The sequence below is a fragment of the Aedes albopictus genome, chromosome 3, assembly GCF_035046485.1.
Source record: "Aedes albopictus strain Foshan chromosome 3, AalbF5, whole genome shotgun sequence".
NCBI lineage: Eukaryota > Metazoa > Arthropoda > Insecta > Diptera > Culicidae > Aedes > Aedes albopictus.
Window position 1 is genome coordinate 201,550,662 of NC_085138.1, and position 20,374 is coordinate 201,571,035.

A 20,374-nucleotide genomic window follows, 5' to 3' on the forward strand; every position below is an offset into this window, starting at 1 on the left:
CGATCTCGGCATTCTGTTTTAAGTGTGTACAGCGCTTCCATCGCTTCACGATCTCGTTCTTCCTGCTGGTCCTCTTCCGGAAGACTGAGTTCTGCCTGTTCCGTGTCTGTCTATAACGTGTCTCATTCGCCCTCGTATGGTCTTGCAATACTCTCGCCCATGCTGCATACTTTTCGTTTTTCAACTGTTCACATTCGCCGTCGTACCAGTCGTTTCTGTAATTCGGAGTCGCGAAGCCTAGTGCTGCAACCGAGGTACTACCTATGGCGGATCGAATGTCCCTCCAGACATCTTCAAAGTGTAGCTGCGCCTAACTGCTCTTCTAATACATGTTTTCTTTAAAGACGACAAAGTTCTATCTTCAATACATTTTGAGTTTTTTGATAATTTCAGTTACGAACCAAAATATTTCACAGCTCAATTTTACTGTCAAGGAAGCAAGTGAGCAGTCAGGAAGCAAGCCTGAGTTGAAATAAAATTTACACCTATTATAAGCTTCTTTCATATTCAATTGAAAATTTTGCCCCATTTTGCCTCTGTAAATGACACAAAGCCGTAAAAAAGGCTACTTTTCAAAATAAATTAGTAAATATCTCAAAAACTATCAAAGATACAATGTTGCCGTCTTCAGAAGAAACACGTATTTTGTCATATTAAATAACTTTGTAGAAAATTCGAAAATTGTGAAAATTCGCAAAAATGTCTGGAAAAAGTTACAACAAAAAACTGATTTTAAGGGGCCATTCACAAATAATGGCCCATATCTCAAGAAATTGAGCAGATAGAGAAAAAGTTTGTTCGGCAAGTTTTCTCATAATGACATTTTCTACAACTTTGCTGAAGATATAAACACGCTATCTTCACTTATGAAAAAATCGAATTTCTATCTCACTTTTAGGTGGATTAATCACATTAATGATACTTTCAAAAGAAGGGCTCTGATATACCAAACAACTTCTTCGAAGACACCAAACCTCTAAAATCAATGTTTCATGCCCAAAACAATTTCGATCATGAAATTGGGCCTTTGGAAACAGTGTGCTATGGTTCAAACGTAAGAAAAACAGTATAATATATTGTTACATAAAGATCGGATATAAATGTATAGAAGCTACAATGTTCACAGCTTTTAGCGAACCATTCCATAACAATACACTAGGGGTATTCACAAAACAGATTAAATTGCTGTGTAAGCCATGATTTTCTGCTTATTTGAAATGTTTCATGATTTTGCGAATAAAATAATCGAAGATTGCCTTGGTGATCGCGACGTTTAAACAGTTTAATCAGTTTACGCTGTTAAGTGAATCCCCCTACTGTATTGTAGCTTGTAGCTGATACACTGTATGGTACAGGAATGGTTTTCACCAAACACCTTATGGTTAGTTTTTATTCGGGATAACACATCGAACATTTTTCAATTCAAAATATGGTTACGAAAATTTATTCACCCAGTAATAAAAGGACTGAGTTTGGATAACTATAAAAACTTGGCGCCGCGCCGGTAGAATAGAGGTAATAAACAATAGAGGAAGAATGTCGCTGGCGTCGCCACCGCAACATCTCTTCCAGGCGAAGATAGGGAGGGATATAAGTGTCGAAGCGAAAAAGTATACAGTTTGAGACAGATAGATACACGGCATGTTTGCAAACGAGAACAAACGGAACAGCAGTGACATTCGTCCTCTATAGTTTATTAACTCTATTGCCGGTAGTGATCAGACATCAAATTCGAGCAAAACCGATGCGAGCGCCACGAGTGGACCGTCAAATCGGTGTACGATGGAAATAATTATAGGCTTACGTCTGTTTGTCTGTGATCGAATGGTAAGTTTTTTTTAGAAAATTGAAATTATATGGCATTTAAGGAGAAACTTCTGAGAATACAAACATGGCTGCCACAATGGCCGACTTGGTCCCCTACTCACGTTTTCAAGAGCACTAATTTTGAAAATTCGTAAACAAACGCTCTCGATTTGGAAAAGCTGTCTGTTTTTTGCAAGTGACCAAAGCCAGGATAAACAAGTGCGGCTTGGTTCGATGCTTCGTTTTTCAGATTTGTGCCTCTAAAGTTTGTATCCAAAATTGCAATGGGATTTCTTGACCTTAACATAGATCCGCAATGAATATTACACTGTGTATTTTTTCTTCCTTAAAGTCCTTCAAATATCCTCAAACGTCATCGAAGTCAGCATTTCAATCCAACAAATAGTTTTCAAGTCAATTGTTCTAAGAAGAAAATTAGTTTTTTATTCATATTCCCTTTTAAAAAATTGTGAAGAATATTGCAAAATAAATAACATGAAACCAACTCATACATGAGCAGAATTTTATTTGAATATGGAAATTTCTGGAAGTCCCATACTGGTCGATGACATCAATAGGTGATTTACCAAATAACTTTTTTTCATAATTGAAAAGAAATGTCTGCAAAGTCATGTCTAAGGAGTAAAAATCTTTTACTTATCTTTTGAATGAGGCCAATATTGTTAATATCAGACGTAAATTGACGAAAATATAAGCTTTAAAAATACTGTATTCGTGATGTACCTATACTTTTGATCGTGATTGTATATTTCAAACAACTGAAGTATGATTTCTCACTTAACTATTCAAATCGACCGAACCTTCGGATCGGTAGCAGATTTGTTCTCCTACTGTGTGACACAGACCTGTTGGTCTATATCTCATGGTAGCAGTTCTGTTCACTTATTTGTAGAATAGATTTGAACACTGGAATTGGTCATTGTGTTAGATATCATCCGGTATATTGAACATCAAAAATTCTACAACGTATAAACATTAGAACGTATGTAGGGAAAACAAAAAAGGGTCACTGCTCTACATGTGGTGATAGACAACGCACAGTGGGAAAAAATAGGTATAAAATGCGAATAAATTCAATATCTCTGCTCGGAGTGGATGGATTTGAATGATTTTTTGACACAAACTGCAAAAATCTCTACAGTTTCAGATAAAAAGGGTGTCATTCGCCGCATGATGCTGCAAATCAGTGTTTTGAACTCGTTTTACCCCGTGCTCTCTTTTTCACACCTTTTTGAGAAAATCCTCATCTATTCCCGACTAGCGTGCAAAATAAATGACTTATTTAACTCGTATTTGTGTAGAAACTTCCGTTGCATCGGAAATTTGACATAAGATTGCTCCTTCTCTTGTCGATTGCATTCCACTTCGGGCGGAGATGCATGTGAAAATTTAAAGAAATAGGGGATATCGGGGTTATTTGAAGATATTTAAATTTTTAAGGCCGTGCGGTAGGCCAAACCAGCTCTATGCGATACTACGGAAGTTTTAACACAAACACGAATAAAAAAATCATTTATTTTGCACTTCAGGATTTTTTCAAAGAGGTGAAAAAGAGAGAGAGAGTGGGGTAAAACGGGCCCGATACACTGATTTCCAGCATCGTGCGGCGAATGACCCCCTTTTTATCTAAAACTATAGAGTTTTATGCAGTTTGTGTCAAAATTTCATTCAAATCCATCCACTCCGATCGGAGATATTGAATTTATTCGCGTTTTATACCTATTTTTTCCCATTGTGCAACGGATGAAACTTTTCACGCTGCCTATTCCTTTTATGTTCCCTTTCAATCCACCCAACGTGTTAAAAAGCAACAACTTGTTTTGTTTATCGGTTGGTCTTTAAACTATGCGGTCTGCATGTTTAGGGGATTCTGGGGTAATACGCACCACTTAAGGAAGATGCGTCCAAATGCATATAAAAATGCAATAATTTATTGGTTTAATGCATGCATTCATTGCATATACTTTCATTCTAAGAGAAACCAAACAAAATTTCAGCCTTAATACAGTTCAGCTCTTGAAAATAACGTTTTTTGTAAAGACTTACATTACGGCTTCGTATGTTTATGCGGGGCAGTATGCACCCTTGCTCGGGGTAAAATGCACTACAACAATGGGGCAGGATGCACTCAAACAAAGGGGCAAGACGCACCACAACATTGAGGCAAGATGCACCGTCGAGTTTAGAAATCTTTTTACTTCTTGGACAAAATGCATGTTTTATAAGGTTTTAAGACAAACAATAGCTCAATTTTGTTTGCGATTACTTACAGAGCACTCATAGATATGATTACAGCTTGTTTTCTATAGGTGCGTTTTGCCCCAACGAATGGAGTGCATATTGCCCCAATCAATAGCAAAAAATATAATAGTTTAAAACATATAATTTGCGTAGATTACTGTTTAAGTTATTTTTCCTATGCTTAGCATTGCTCTCAATGAACTGAATAAACACAACAGCATTAGATGTTTGGTCGATTTTCACCATCAAATCATTCGACAAACGATCGGGAAAATTACATCAGAATCGTGTTTTTCAATTTTATTCATTTTTCTCACTAATTACGTAACGCAGATATGTAAAATTTTCCAGATGCTCATTAATTAAGGCGTTCTATTGAACTGATAAGGTTTCAAAGCTCTAAAACCGATAATCCCTGAAAAACAAAGGGGGTGCGTTTTGCCTCGACAGTGCGTATTACCCCAGATGCCCCTAAATGCGTCCGACCTCGCGCTGTGAATGTATGAGTCATGTGTCATGTGCAATGAGTTCTTCCTTTCGCTCTGATCATCGTTCTATTCATAGCAGGTGGATAGTTTACACGAAAATAAGCCTGAAATATGATATAAAACGTATTGCGCTTCCCTCCAGAAGTGTGGAGCGAGGAAGAAGTAAAGACACATGTGGTGTCCTACATCCTGGCTGGTGCGCGCCTTCGCAAGGGAAGTACCTAATGAAAACAACGCCGGTAGGATAAATAGGATACTCAGTCAGTCAGTCGTACACCTTGTACACCTGATTTCCGCTCCGGTGATCACGGCTGTTTATGAATGTGATACAGGTACAGTAGACGTTCGATAACTGCAACATGTTTACGTTTCACTTAGCGAATAAAATTCGATAACTGCAACGTCAGACAGGCGTCAACAACACATCAATTGACGTTAAATGAATGCAAAATTCATTCAACTGTTCATTTGGGCTAACCTGGCGCACCGTTTTGACGGATAGCGGTGCGATAACTGCAAAATTGTTGCACTTACCGGACTTGCAGTTAAAAAGCATTGCAGTTAAACCGTTTGCACCGACCGAACGTCTACTGTACATAAACGAATTGCGTCCCCTTGGCATTGGTTAAAAGGAGCCGTTTGTAACAGCACGTGCCAGACCGACATATGGCATCTAGGAGGAAAACGTCAACCGACATACTGTGTTGTTGCGGAAGATCATAATCGGATGGCACTCGTGGCTGATGTACAACTTTAAAGGAGGCTCCCGCCGCATTACGTATAATGTTGCATCACTTTAGAGTTTTATTGGCAAAAAAGGAGTACAGTGCGCCAATACGAAAAGTTCCGATCAAATTCCAAAAAAAAAAACTGTAAACACTGAAGTAACCACTAGAAAGTTACACAGTAACTATATGAAATAAAACTTCCAGGAGTTCCATTACAATATGCAGGAGATAGGCAAAATGTTTAATTGGTTCTATAAGTTTAGTTAATGTTGAAGTCAAAACAAAAAAAAATATATTTCAAAATTCAATTACCTAGCACTAAGTTTACGCAGTATCGAACACTAGAGGTGCCAGAGTTTAGTTTGTCTAAAACGAAACATAAGTTTTATAGCCCTTTCGTGACGAACCAGCACAATTGTGTTGTTGAGCGATAACAGTTTCGCATATGTTTTTCATTTGTTCAATCTTTGTTTATGTGATGTGAATAGTTTCAATATTTCAACCATTATGTACTTATACTTGTATAACCAACTTTGCCAGTGAGATTTACAACAACAAATTGAACAAAAAGTGGACAACACCCATAAAACATGAAAAAGTTTTATATGTCGCATATTTTTTATTTCCGATTTTTCTAGGTAGTCAAAGCTAGAAATCGAAAGATGAAGAGTAGTTCAATAATTATTGTTTTGTTGGGAAGTATAAGGGTCGATTTCTTCACCTTGGCTTAACTCGTAAGCCAGGCTTACCCATATAGTTAAACCTGGCTTAACGCCTAAGCCAGGGTGAAGAAATCGGCCCTAAGAGGTCTGGAGAGCTAAATTTAAGCCATTTGTATGAAGATTTCACTTTTCTGCGCTCCATCCCGAAAGGCGTAAGCAATAAAGGCAAAGTCAGAGCCTTCTGATGTTGGAATTGAAGTCAACCTCTGTTTTCATAGTAATAGCTATGCTACAGTATTTAATCGTATTACAATCAACAGCTATTTGACATGATGAAATCAATACACGATTGGCTCTGAATGATAGGTATAGTTTTACATGCAACCGTAAGTCATTTTGATTCCGTGCCACCTTTCTGACCGAGAAGGCCAACGGTGTACGCGTACACAGTAATCCTCTTAGATAATCGCATAACGTTTCACCGCATTACACCTATAGAGGTATAGGCACTGACTTCTATCGAACCCTTCCATAGGATAATCATAGACCGTTCACAGTGACACCCTGACCAACATATCCACCATACCAAACGTGACAATGCCAGTCACTTGCGGGTATGACAAACATCTCGCCCTATGCTATGCACGGATTAACAACTCTTTTATAAGCTATGATAATTACTTGAGCTGCTTAATTACATAATTGCACCCTCACTGTTCGTAAGTCGTCCACTCGAGCGCCGCGTGTACCTTGACCGTGGTTGTTGCTGCTGCTGCACGAGGAACCGTAAGCTGGGTAAACCATTCTTATGTTTTTTATGACGTATACTTTTCCGATTCCTTAAGATTCTTAAGATAATGGTTTTAGACAAAATGACGTTATGCGTAGAAATAGTTGACTACAAACATTGGATGGCTGATTGACTACACTTTTGATACTGTCTGTATCACGGAGAGCTACCAATAGTTAACTCCGCCCCTTTTTCTAATACTCACCTCCAGTAGAACTTAATAACAGGTCAAAGGCGACCCGAAATCTCATTTGAATGCTGGTAGTTGATATAAAACAGATTGAACCCTGTCCAGTGTCTAAAAACTATGTAGTTGTAGGACTCATCTCTCATCTATGTAGTTGTAGACCATTTCCTAGATGTTTGACACTACAAATACAATTTTAGAAATTTGTATCAACCGTTACTTTGGTAGACGAGGGCTGTTCGTTTGGAAGTTAACCATCAATGTTAACTTCTTTCCCCGATCAGCCTAGATAGCTGTGTAGTGTCGGTAGCGGTTGTCTCAATTGGCTAAGAATAACACTACGGACCGCCTGATCCAGTGGTAAGAGTCCACTAAACAGGTGACCCCTAATTCATGGTGTTATGCGGCTTCATGCTTACCGTGCCAAGGAATGAATGGTTAGGGGGTCTAATGAAAACCTAACCACAAACGGAGCCTGTGGAGATTTGGGGCGTCTTCCACAGTATTACGCCCTTACTGCGCTAACCGGAGCAATGGTACAGTGGACCTTACGTTTTTCCGAGATAATCAGTTGCTCTTCTTAAGTTTCAAATTTGAGGCTAAATAAGGGTGGGATTATTCAAATGTTGTAAATTAGCTTACATTATTACCTAGGGTGACAATGGGTATTATCGGCAGATTTGTTCTCTTCGTCATGGGGGGTATTTGTCAGCCAAATTGCCTGAAACTTGGCCATATAATTCAGCTTAGTTGGGAAGGATTTGAGACCAACTCTGAGTTCAACAGGTTTCGAAAAACCCCCTAAGACGAAGAGAACGAAACGGCCTAGAATAGGTAATTTCCCCTATATGGGTTCGCTTTGCGTTTTCGCCATTGGCGTTTTTCAATTGGCACTGATTTGGTTTGTCGTTGTGCATTTTTTTGGTTTTTGATTTTTTATTAAATAACGAAGCAATATTTTCAAAATCGGGTTTCGTACACATGTAGAGTATGGATCAAGGTATCTTCTGATTTTTTTGTGGTGAAAAATGTTTTTCGTTTTTGCAGAAACCCTTTTTTTGTGAAATTTTGTTCAAAAATGGTTTCCGCAAAAACGAAAAACATTTTCCACTACAAAAATATTTCAGAAGATACCTTGATCTGTACTCTACATGTGTTCGAAAACCGATTTTGAAAATATTGCTTCATTATTTAATAAAAAAAATCATAAACCAAAAAGTGAGCAAATGCTTCCAGTTTCGCCTTGAAGCTAGACTAGAACTTCAAAATTGTGATCGGTTAAATATTATAATATACACTCTAAATATTTATCCGTACATCACCTGCCGTATTGTTATGTTTTGTATTGACTTCATATGAATTTGTTAAGCATCACAAAATTTTTCATTATTATTTTCCGGAGGTATTGATATAATGAGAACAATTTTCCTTCAGTTTACGGTACGTCTATTATGCTCAACGTCAGAGCGAGCTACCGTTCCAACAAGGGAAGGCCTCCCTGAAAAAAAAGCTGATGCCGCGGCAGTTTATAAATGTGTGAAATTTTCTCCGGAGGCCTCGGGGTCCATTTCTCTTGATGCGAACGAGTCATTCTTCTCGGTCCAACTCTAACGGTCAACAGCAACGATTGTGATGGGCGCTGGGCTACTATCAGCGGTAATTCCATCCGACTCTGCACGCAATGTGGCCTAGTAACCGGGGTGATGTATGATTAGTTTTCCCAGTAGATCATTTCGACTGATTTACTGGCAGAAGAGTAGGCTAAACGAATGGATGGATAAAAAGTAGGCCCAAACGCGAGATGATAGAGCACTCTTTGGACAAAGTTTGAGCTGAGCAAAAGTAGCTACAGTAGAGTCGAACCAAGTCATACCAAGATTTTCCAATACAGTGTCCAACTATAGGTTAATACAATTCGACGTTGTATTAAAACTATGTATCTGCTTTTAACTGCTTCGCGATTGCGAAACAACAAGAATTATAATATTGTTTTCTCAAGTGAAATACACCCTAATTTGTAAATAAGTTTAGACCTTCCATTTTTTTGTTTTCGACCTTTCGTTCTTTCCACCTTTTATGTGTTGACCTTCTTTTCTCTCAAACTTTGCTCTTTTGACCTTTCACAGTTGTCAACTTATTTTTGAGCGTGACTGTATGCCAACCCACCCTATATACTAGCGAAACGTGTGCTAATCCTCAATTCACCGGCTAGCTCACGATCCCAGCTTGTTTTGATGCGCAGCATTTGGTGAAAACTGAATGGGAGATAGAAGTTGCAACACATAAAACGTCTATATCCGGCCCAACTATAGACTTCAAGCTGCACTCGTAAAAAAGCGAATGTCCATTGTTTTCCGGAAGCATCGAAACTAAATCGAGATCTAACAATAGTGGGAGTGGGATCGTTTCTTTTCTGGCACCGTTTGTGGTGGGACACGAGAACCAAAACTGGAATGCAACGTTTTAATTGTTGGGATGCTTGTCTCATCATTGCAGGAATGCCATCACTTTATAAGGGAGCTGACGGCGAACACGATTTTATTTTACTAACTAAGACCCTTTCTCAATCAAGAGTCAAGCGAAGTCAATGGTATAATTATAAGCTTACTTCAGAACAATGTTGAGCCATAGAAAAACAGACATATCACTTAGAATAAATTGCGATTAAAAACATTATAAAAACTTTATCTTAACTACAGCGGCCGTTCGCTCGTTGCAAACCCGCTCGTTGCAACGCTTTTTAGTTGCAAGTCCGCTAATTGCAAAATTTGACAAGTTTTTGCAATTAAAAAGCAATCAAATGTCAAACTCGTGCTGTCAGTTATGCTGCCAGTGCATTTTGATGCACTTTAGTGTCAAAGTGACGTTGCAATTAGCGAATGGCATTCGCTCGTTGCAAAGTAAGCATTTTGCAACGAGCGAACGGCCGCTGTACTGTTCAAACTAACCTTTAGACAAATGAACGATAAGAAGTGAGTAGTCTCACATTATGTCACTGTATGTCTGTGAAGAATGCAAAAGCATGGGCCGATCATTAGCTCCTGTATATAGCAACTCCTATCTCTACCTCCCCTTGGTACCGGCCGGACGGCATGCAGCCTTATTGAATATCGGATAACCAACCCCGAAGAGAACATTGGTCGTAGGCCAACACCAACCAACAAGCAACGAAAAACAAGACAACGGCAACGACCCACATGACGAAAAAGGCCTTGCGATTGGAAACCCAGTACGTGGAACACTAAATCTCGAATACTTTTTCAAAACGACGTATAATACACGCAAATCCTATGTTGATACGTCGTTTTGAAAAAGTATCCGAGAAATCTCTTCATTTCATCGGGAGCACCTCCACACTCGCCGTCGTACTGAAGAATTCGGCATCGTAGTGCTGCATGAGGTGGGTTGGATTCACAGAATACACCTGAAGATCACAACAGCAGACGGAATCGCAAATCGACTACGTTCTGATCGATAGACGGCACTTCTCGAACATTACCGACGTCAGGACCTAACGTTTGTATGGCACAAATTCCCCAAATGGGGGAGAACGTGCCTCTGGAGCAGACCTACTGATACCCAGGACCTATCGTGGCGCTAACATCAACTCTGATCACTACCGAATGACGGTCAAACTGCACCCAAAACCATCCGTAAACAACAGTGTACGGTACCAACGGCCGCCTCGGTAAGACCTAGGGCAACTAACGTAACCGAACCGTTTACGTCAGCATACTCGCAGAATTTCTAGTCAGCGTTGTCGGACGAAGGCAAGCTTTTTGAGGTCTTTCCAGAGGACCACTAGCGTGCGCAGCTTTTTCTTTCATCTCGCTCATTCTCTTTGATAAATATATGAAAGAGCGAGATAAAATAGGGGACAAATGCCCCCTTTTTATCTCGCTCTTTCTCGTGTTTGTTTACGAGAAATAGTGAGAAATAAGAAAAAGCTGCACACGCTAGAGCAAAGTACTGATGGAGCACAGTTAAAGCAGCCATCAACGATGCAGGCAAGAGCACCGTCGGTTACATGGAACGGAGTCGAAGAAACAATTGGTATGGCAAGGAATGCAGAGAGATTTTGTAGGAGATGAACAGTGGGCGGTCATGCTGCATCATGACACTCGGCAGAACGTTACAAACGGAAGCAGAAGCAGCAGACTGTTTCGGGAGAAGAAACGCCGCCCGGAAGAAGCAGAGTGCAAGAAAATGGTATTGCTGTATCGCTCTCAAGAATCACGAAAGCTTTACCAGAAGCTCAAACCATCCTGCAAAGGTTTTGTGCCGTGAGTCAAAATGTGCCGGGATAAGGTCGGGGGGATTTAGGTAGACTACAATGGGAGATTTGGGAAGGTGGAAGCAGTACTTTGACGCAAACCTAAATGGTGCAGCGAAGGCAGTCACAGAGGATCGAGACAGCGAAAGTAATGACTACGTTAGCACGGCGGATGCCATTCAACAGTTAAAGAACAATAAGGCAGCTAGTAAATATGGTATTGAAGCGGAAATCATCCCAGATCATCTTCCGTCGTCTATATCAGCTATAATGAAAAAGTTCGTAGGATGATATCAAGCCGGCTTTGTCGATGGCCGGTCTACAACGGACCTGATCTTAACCGTACGGAAAATCATCCAGAAATATCGTAAATATCTCCATGCATCACCAAGCCATCAATTTTAAAGCGGCATACGACAGTATCGACCGTGCAGAGCAATGGAAAATCATAGAGTTAGACGGCTTTCCCGGGAAGTTAACCAGATTGAAAAAACAACGATGGATGGAGTGCAACTACGTAAGAGTTTTTGGCAAACACTTTAGTTCGTTAAATTCTCGACGGGGACTGCAGCAGGGCTATGGACTTTTGTGCATGCTGTTAGAGGGTGCCAAGGGAAGATCCAGGCCAATTTTGCTTCGCTAACGGCATGGGTATCATCGACAGAACATTTGAAACAGGGACAGGGCTGTACACCCGCCTGAAACGCGAAGCAGTGAAGGTCGGTCTGATGGTGGAAGCATCAAAAACTAAGTAACATGCGAGTAGGTGGAACTTAACAAGTCAGGACAAGCCTTGGTAACAGCCCAAGTAACAATTCAAAATCATTAATAAGCATGTCAGTTGATTAAATGTGCTACAAAGGCGCCGACAGTTGTACAAGAGTATATGTTGAACAAAATGGCGAATAAATGTTTCATGCAGTGAAAACTGCACGTTTGTTAAACATATTTCTGCTCATTGAATAACCAATGGTATAAAAGTTTAAAGACAGTTGCTTAGGTGTTCGCATCATCTGTCCAATAGTGCTCTAATAATGATAGAATACAAGCTGCTTCCGACGTATTAGATGCCGTTATTCCACATAAGATCTTCAATGGAACAAGTAGCTTATTTAAAGTTTAACAACTTTTGCTTGATCATTTTATTCAACTACACTGATATAGCTTAACAACAAAATGTTACCACGTTTCTTTAATACAAATGTTACACTTTTATTCAAGCAATGTTGATTAGCAGTGGTACTGTGTCACTTAATTATCGTTGTTCGCCATGCCCCTTTATGTAAACACGATTGCTGATTAGGAGCCTAAAAAGAGCAACCGCGGCTACACGCTTGAAGACCAAACAAACTTCTTCCAGTAGCTTTAAATATCACACTTTTCACACTTTTAAAAACATTCTGACTCACCTTTTACATTACACGTTCCATCGACAGCAAAATCGGCAACAAAAACACCAGAAAATGCAGCTTAAGTGGATCCTAGGCGACTCCTCTTTTTGGTATTCACAATCTACTCTATCCACTTTGGTGCCACCGGTCAAACCGGGCTCAGCTTGTATATGTTCATATCTTATAGCTGCCTGGAGATATACACAAGTTTTACACATTCTCCTCTCGGCACAAAACAGGAGCAGTAAAAATAAATAAAGTTCACTTGTTCGGACGTTGAAATAATAAAAAGTTCGAAGCGATTGGTACCAATCTCTCCACACAACACCGTGAATTACTGACAGATTAGCAAAATAATTAGCGTGCATGCCTTATGATTAAACGTTGCGGTTACAATTATTCAAACATTGATCAACTTCAATGTTTATGAAGACAATCAGTTGAATAAAATATTTAGGCAATGTTTAAGCAACATATGTACGGTAATGTATTCGACTCAGGGATTGAATATTTATATACTGCTTTAAATCTGCCGATTCATGTAATTCGGATTGAAGCAGAGCGGATGCAGACGAGTGTGAACCCAAAGGTCCAGAGTTCGAGTCTTTCCGTTGATGTGATTTGTCCCATAAAATGTAATAAAATAAAGATATTGGGGGTACATAATCAGAGAGAGATATTCCAGACACAAATGCAAAAATGTGGAAAGGTAAATCATTTTCTCGTTTTATTTTTACAATGATATTGAAGAAACGTTTAAGAATCGTTTTTGTAGCAATTATTAAACCATTTCTATAAATAGAAATAAATTTCGTAAGTTGCATCACGGCTCCAGCATGTTTTGATTGTATTATGGTGGAATAAATATCGTAGAAAGCTTGTTATTATGCACTATGCTGCTAGTGCATAATAATGGTTTCTAAAACCATCCTTAAATGAGTAAACAGAAAGCGTCATACAACATTGTTTGATAAACGTTGAAGAAAAGTTTATGATGTTTGTGTGAATTGCTGATGGTTCTAACGTTGAACAAGAGTTTCACAACCGATGTACGATCATTCGATAAACATTTATTTCATCGTGCTTATAGAACGGTTGATGTTGAATAGATTCTCATTTTTGGGCGAACAAGAGTTGAAGAACAGTTTTATTTCAAAATTATTCAAATATAATACGACTTCCAGTTTAACAACGTTGCTTTGAGAAACATTTCTTAAAGCAAAAATTGTTTCTTGGGAGTGTTACGATAGACAGGGATACCTTCGAGATGGTGGAGGAATTCGTTCATCTCGACTCCTTCCTAATGGCTGAAAATAACACGAGTTGTAAAGTACGAAGATGCATCGAAGATGCGAAGGTCGTGCTCCAGAAGAAACTGCGGTCAAAAAAGATTCACCTCCGCACCATATGTTCCGTATACATAACGCTTATAAGACAGGTGGTCCTCTACGGACCCGAGACATGGACCAAGCTTGAGGAGGACCCGTAATCACTCGGAGTTTTAGAGCAACGCGTGCTAAGACGATCTTTGCCGGCATGCAGGATAACGGTGTGTGGCGGCGAAGACTGAACCACGAGCTCGATGCGCTCTACGGTGAACCCAGTATCCAGAAGGTTTCAAAGCCGGATGGATAAGGTGGGCAACGTGGCGTGACTGCGTGATGCATCTAGCATAACTAAAGCATAATGAAATTAGCTGATCAAATTTGACTAAGTATCAAAAGATAAAAACGACACATCTGATACTACTGTTCTCTAAATTTCAAGAAGTTTTAAATCATGTTTACGCACCTGTTATTCATGTCTCATGTTGCAACCAATCAACTATTGCTAAACATATGCTCATCTTGCGTTTTCCTACCTCCCATCTACAAGTAGGCACAAATCAGATTATAACTCATCACATCAAACGCAATGCATCAAATTTTCCAATCAAACCGATCGATCGCTAATGATTTGATTTGGCAATTAAAAATTAGGCCCGGTGCGTTGTGGAGCCAAATTACATCGAAACCCAAACTCATTTTCGCTTTGCTTGCACCACCCGTCAAACAACGAACGAGTGCTGGCGCTGCTGACCAACCAATAACCAAACTGAGCTGCTGCCAGCCCCGATTTTGAGCGCGAAATACAAAACCAAAATATACAGTTTAAGCAGCTTTTCACACCTTGCACAAATCACGACCGCTGCGCCGACCGCATATGGTGTTTCCCGGCTGCCGCACGGTCGTGGTGCAGTTTTGTTGATTCGGAAAATATACAATAACACGCCTGATTATGATCTTCTCGTAGAAACCCAACCATGATGGCCCAAATATCGTTTAGGAAGCGGATGAGAATCGTTAAAATTGTTTCCTCATGCGGTATTTTGCATCTGCTTTTCTCGTGCTGTACGTGATTTCTGCGAGTTGGGAAATTCTTTCCACGTGCTGGGGATTAGCAATAATCCTGCTACTCCCCGGCACTCTACGATTATGACAATTGAATAATCAAATTTCAGACAATCTATTTAATAAACTTAAATAAAACGGGGAAGCATTGATCACCGGAGTAACATTGATCGGCTTGAGCCTTCTCATGAATAATCCTGTCAAATGAAGTAGGTTGAACATGGTCGAAGTTGCTGCATCCTGCTCTTACCTATTCATCAATAAATGGGAAAGAGCAGGGTGCAGCAACTTCGAACATGTTCAACCTACTTCATTGGGCAGGACTAATGTTGGAATCCCGAGAAAACTTCTCAGATCATCCACTCTTTCTTCCATCCTGGGCGATTGCCAACCATCGCCTTGACCTGTGGCCAGGTCAAATTTCTGTCAGCTTGCTTGATTTCGTTATTGAGGCTGCCTCGCCATGAGCCTCTGAGTCTGCCTCTGCTGCGATGTCCTGCTGGGTTCCAGTCTAACGCTTGTTTGCAGATTTCGTTTCCGCCCCTGCGTAGAGTGTGGCCGACCCACCTCCACTTTCGCTCCCGAATTTCTGTCGCTATCGGCTTTTTATGACATCGACGATGGAGCTCCACGTTGGAGATCCAATTGTGAAGACTTGCAGCCGTTGAGTGTTCTCCACTGATACACACCAGGTTTTACTGGCGTATAGCAGCACAGATTTCACGTTCGAGTTCGAGTCGCCTTCTTGATCCGTGCACCAAGGTCGATCTTGGTGCCGCCATCGGCCGCCATTTGGCTACCAAGATATTGGAAGCTTTCATCATTCTCCACTGATTGCCCAGCTACCGTAAAGCTGGAAGAGTTGACCGTGTTTACATCCAACGATTTGGTCTTATTGACTATGATGGTAAGACCTGCCGCTGAGGAACGATTGGCAAGATCATCGAGCTTGCTCTGCATATCAGAGCGCCGTTAAGCTAGGAGAGCAACGTCATCAGCCAGTTCGAAGTCATTTGGGTGCTCGACGGTCGAAAGCTTTTTCGTAATCAATGAACACCAGGTAGAGAGGCTCTTGGAATTCATTGATTTGCTCCAGAATGATATGGAGCGTGACAATATGGTCCACACAGGATCGTCCAGCACGCACAGTGGTCCAGATTTGAAAATACCTTGCAAAAATTGCCCAATCATAGTAGTCTGCTAGTTTTAGCCTATATGAATGTATTGGAACATGATTAGCAATTTGGATCATTTTAAAGCAATTTTCATTTTTTGTCGATTTCTTCGAACAAAATCCGAACAAAATTGATGTTTTTTCATACAATTTTACTATACACATATCATCATGGCGCTATTGTTTTGGCAGCTCTTGGCAGTTGCAATTTTGTTTAACCGATTCTGCATACATAAACGAGCATTTGAACGAAATCTCCCCGCGGGGAGTAGCGGGGAGCGATTTGTAAGACAGTTTGAAGTCGAACTGTGAAAATTTCTCGTACTAATGACATGTAATATCAATTTTGAAGCCAAAAGTGTTATTTTGATCTATTGCTCCATTGAAGATGTCTGATATACTAAAGAACTTACAAATAAGCTTTTAAAAGCAATTGTAATACTTACAGGGATGGGATCATTCATTTACAAAGAGTTACATTCACTTGATACCGTCGTTGGGGGTGAGAATGGGTCAAAAAAGGATACTCAAAGATTGTTTGTTGAATAACAAATGCAATTGAAGTCGGAATAACTTTTTATTTGGTATGTATACTCTTCTTTGTGGTAATGATAGTTTAGCAAGAAAGTATCACATTATATGAATTGCTTACTAAACTACAAATGATTGAAAATTGACCCAATCTCACCCCTTAGAGGGGGTGAGAATGGGTCAAAGTATTCGAAATCGCTTAGCTGAGAATATAAGTTAATTTTATTGATTATATCTAGTAAACCTACTTAAAATACAATGTAACCTTGACGAATAAAACCTTAGGTAATTTTAAAAGATAATTAATCCACCTAAAAGGGCTAATATAACCGAAAAAATGGTTACAATTTGATGAAATAACGTTTGTATGTTGTATCACTATTTTTAGATACCACAATCATCCTCATTTAAAGTTTCAACTTCAATGAGAGGAGGGATGTTACAATGAGGGAGGGGCGCATTGAAAGATTGAAACAAAACATGATATTTTTAGTATACTGCATAAGAAATGTTTATCTAAACACTCCGTTATAAACTCTTATGTACATGATCATTGGCCTCTGTATTGCCAAAGCAAATCACTCCATCTCAAGATAAAGGGTCATTCAAATGTTATGTTACACAGCATTTCACATTATTAGACCCTCTCCCGCAATAACATTTAAACGAATTTTTTTTATAAATTTTGTATTAGTCCTAGTACAACGGTAGACTTATTTTTGGTTTATTGGTATTTTTAAGTGTTTTATGAATGATCCTTATATGCCACTCATAATTCATAAAGTTCAAGTTAAATACTTAATAAGCAATCACGTATGTTGCATCGCGACGTTCGTTTGCTTTCCGACATTGAAGTGTAGTATTAGCATTAGTTTAAATACACAGGAATAAAAACAAAAAAAAAACTTTCCAACATTGTGCTATGTTACCGGCTTTATTTCCTGGATCCCAGTACCGTCTGGTAGTTTCACGATATTTCCTTCAAATTTCAAAAATAAGTGGAGAAAAACACGCTATTAAGACTGTTTTGTGTGCTTACGATATTGCAGTACACTAAAGATTAGCTAATGATTAGAGGAGCTGTCCAAACGCATGTTATAAATGCTTTTAGGCACTAAACGTAGGAACACACTCGCTTGACACTTATTCGACATATTTTCGAAAAAAAAATGCTTTTATGAAGATACGATTAACATGGCACCACTCTAACGTGAAATGGGGACTGTATCACAAGTTCCAATTTTAGTTAAGGTTATGTGCACTCAATAACTTGCTTGACCCAATCTCACCCCCATTCTTAATATTTTGACATAGGGTCGAAAATATTGAATTTTTTAATGAAAAGAGCAATGACAGCCCGCTTTTTTCATTGCATCAACTAGGTAATACCTACAGCTAATCACTTATAAGAAAATTTATGGATAAGTGCTTGTGTGAAACATTACGAAGGAGAAATTTTTTCAGAGTGATTTACTAGTAGTTTCATCATATAAGTTTAGCCACAAATTTGACAAAAAACGATTATTGCTAAACATCTTATTCTGCATCATAACGCGTAAAAACATCTCCTCTTTGAAATAATATAAAGTTCTCAATATAAATTAGCGATAGTTGATGAGCAATTTCAAATTTCATGTTTCTCCGATTTGACCCAATCTCACCCCCCCAGACCCATTGTCACCCCCAACGACGGTACTATCTCAGTTCAGAAGCATTCTATCAAAAAACTATGTATGGATGAATTGAACCTTGTGGTTTTATCTGGAAGTTCGCTGAATAGCATTAGGGTCGCACACGCATACCAAATTCGCGAACGAGCTGTGAAGGCAACTCTCCACGCGGTGAATGTAAATTACATTCACGCCGTGGAGAGTTGCGTTTGCTGCCTTCTGTTGACTTTAGTATTAGCGCTACACTAATACATTGTTCTACAAAGTTTCAGGTAAAACCAAAATGTAAAAGTGCTCCATACATTAGTTTTTGCTACGATGTTTCTGAAGCGAGTTACTCGCAAGTGAATGTAAATAATTGCAAATGAATGATCTTATCCTTGATTATCAATAGATTTTTGCAGTTGTTTGGGTACACTATCTATTTTGCAGCAGCTTTTCGGAGCAGCTCAAAAACTGAAATTTAATTTATTAGCGTTAACAAATATGTTTACATTTGAAATTCTTCCCACTACTCACTCAAATAGTTTCCTCCTTTCTTACGAATCCACCTTCTTCCTTGATCTTACTTGCTCTCCCTCTTGCTTTCTCCTTCTTTAACTTCACTCCTGCTATTCAAACAACTCATTAAACTACGAACGTTCACTGTCTTCAATGAAATACTTACAACTACACCGTACAAAGCAACGCTAGCTTACGGTTTCATCCAATGCTCCGTCTTCCGTGTGGTACAAACTAGGTAAGTTTTCTTGATTATTTATACATTTTCATTAATAATTTCAGGTTTCTTTTTCTACTTACAGGTCACCGACGCAGTTAACTACACCTACGTATAATTTAGCGCGACCTTCCGTTCGCTAACACAGATAATTTTTTGGAATAAGGACTGTTCAATTTATAAAACGGACAACTTGCTTGTGCGATATCTTTTTTATTTTTCAATAAAATCATTATCAATTTTTTGCGTAACTTTCTATAGCTATTCTCAAATGTAGGAAAAATATAACATTAAGCAAAATGTTGCTTATTGTGTAACTGAAGCGGTTTTCGTAAAACATCAATAAAAACCCATTTCTTAAAATTCGACATAACTTTCCACATACTTAACATGCACATTTTCATGAAGTTTTTAATGAATTGGAAGCTCACACTATTCTATTAAAGGTCAGGCTCAATAGTTGATCAGCAATAATGCACCAAGCAGGCTCCAGCTTGATATAGTGAGTTGCCTAGTTTTCATAGAAATTATTAAAAAATGTTAAAATAAGTCCTGTGTTGCAATAACATCACGGATTCGGCTAAAAATTTGTCCAGAGTAGTAGAATATTGCTCTCTGAATGATACAGAAGAAAAATTAACTATTAATTGCATTTTTCATCACAAATTTAATCCATGAAGATGGTCATATTAAAAAATTTCATACTTTTTGCTCCATTGATGCAGATTTTCGACTCTAGCGAATCTTGTTATTATATATTTCCAACAAAGTTGATCCTATGTTATTGTACACCTTATTTAATAATAATCGGATGCAAAGTTTTTATTTCCAACATCATTATTATGCAAAATTTGCATTAGGTAGCATTGTTATTTGGAAGAACCATCAAAGAACGAAACTGTTTTGATTACTGTATCTGTAATGGCGCACAGTAACCAAATCAGCAATGCTATTAAGAAGCAGTTTTCTGCATTTAACCCCACAATACTCCCACTTTCGACTGGATGCATAAAATAATTGATTATTTAATATTTTCATGACCTTTTTGCTTCAAAATTGAATTTTATTCAAAAAATCGAATCTAATTTGAGACTTTAATATCTCAACACTTAATTTTCCAATTGAGTTTAAATTTTGACAGAATGTGTATTACTCATGCTGCTGCAGCATGGCACATACTTTTCTGGTATTAAAAACGATATACCATGTGTGAACAGTAATTTTATATATATTTTCAATTTTCAACAATCGAAAAATTCACCTTATTTAACACCTGGCCGATTTTCTATAAAAAGAAACTATTT

At 38.7% G+C, this 20,374-nt stretch overlaps 1 protein-coding gene and 1 long non-coding RNA gene across 2 annotated transcripts in view; one reads left to right on the top strand and one right to left on the bottom strand.

Annotated features, from left to right (window-relative positions):
• The window catches only part of LOC109406330 (uncharacterized), a gene marked incomplete at its 3' end in the record, with an annotated part of 119,088 nt that overhangs the window by 32,803 nt on the left and 65,911 nt on the right, over positions 1-20,374 (bottom strand).
• On the top strand, positions 18,386-19,722 carry LOC134291153 (uncharacterized). Its single transcript, XR_009998939.1, has 2 exons — positions 18,386-19,091; positions 19,156-19,722. It is a non-coding gene; the product is annotated as an uncharacterized LOC134291153 (long non-coding RNA).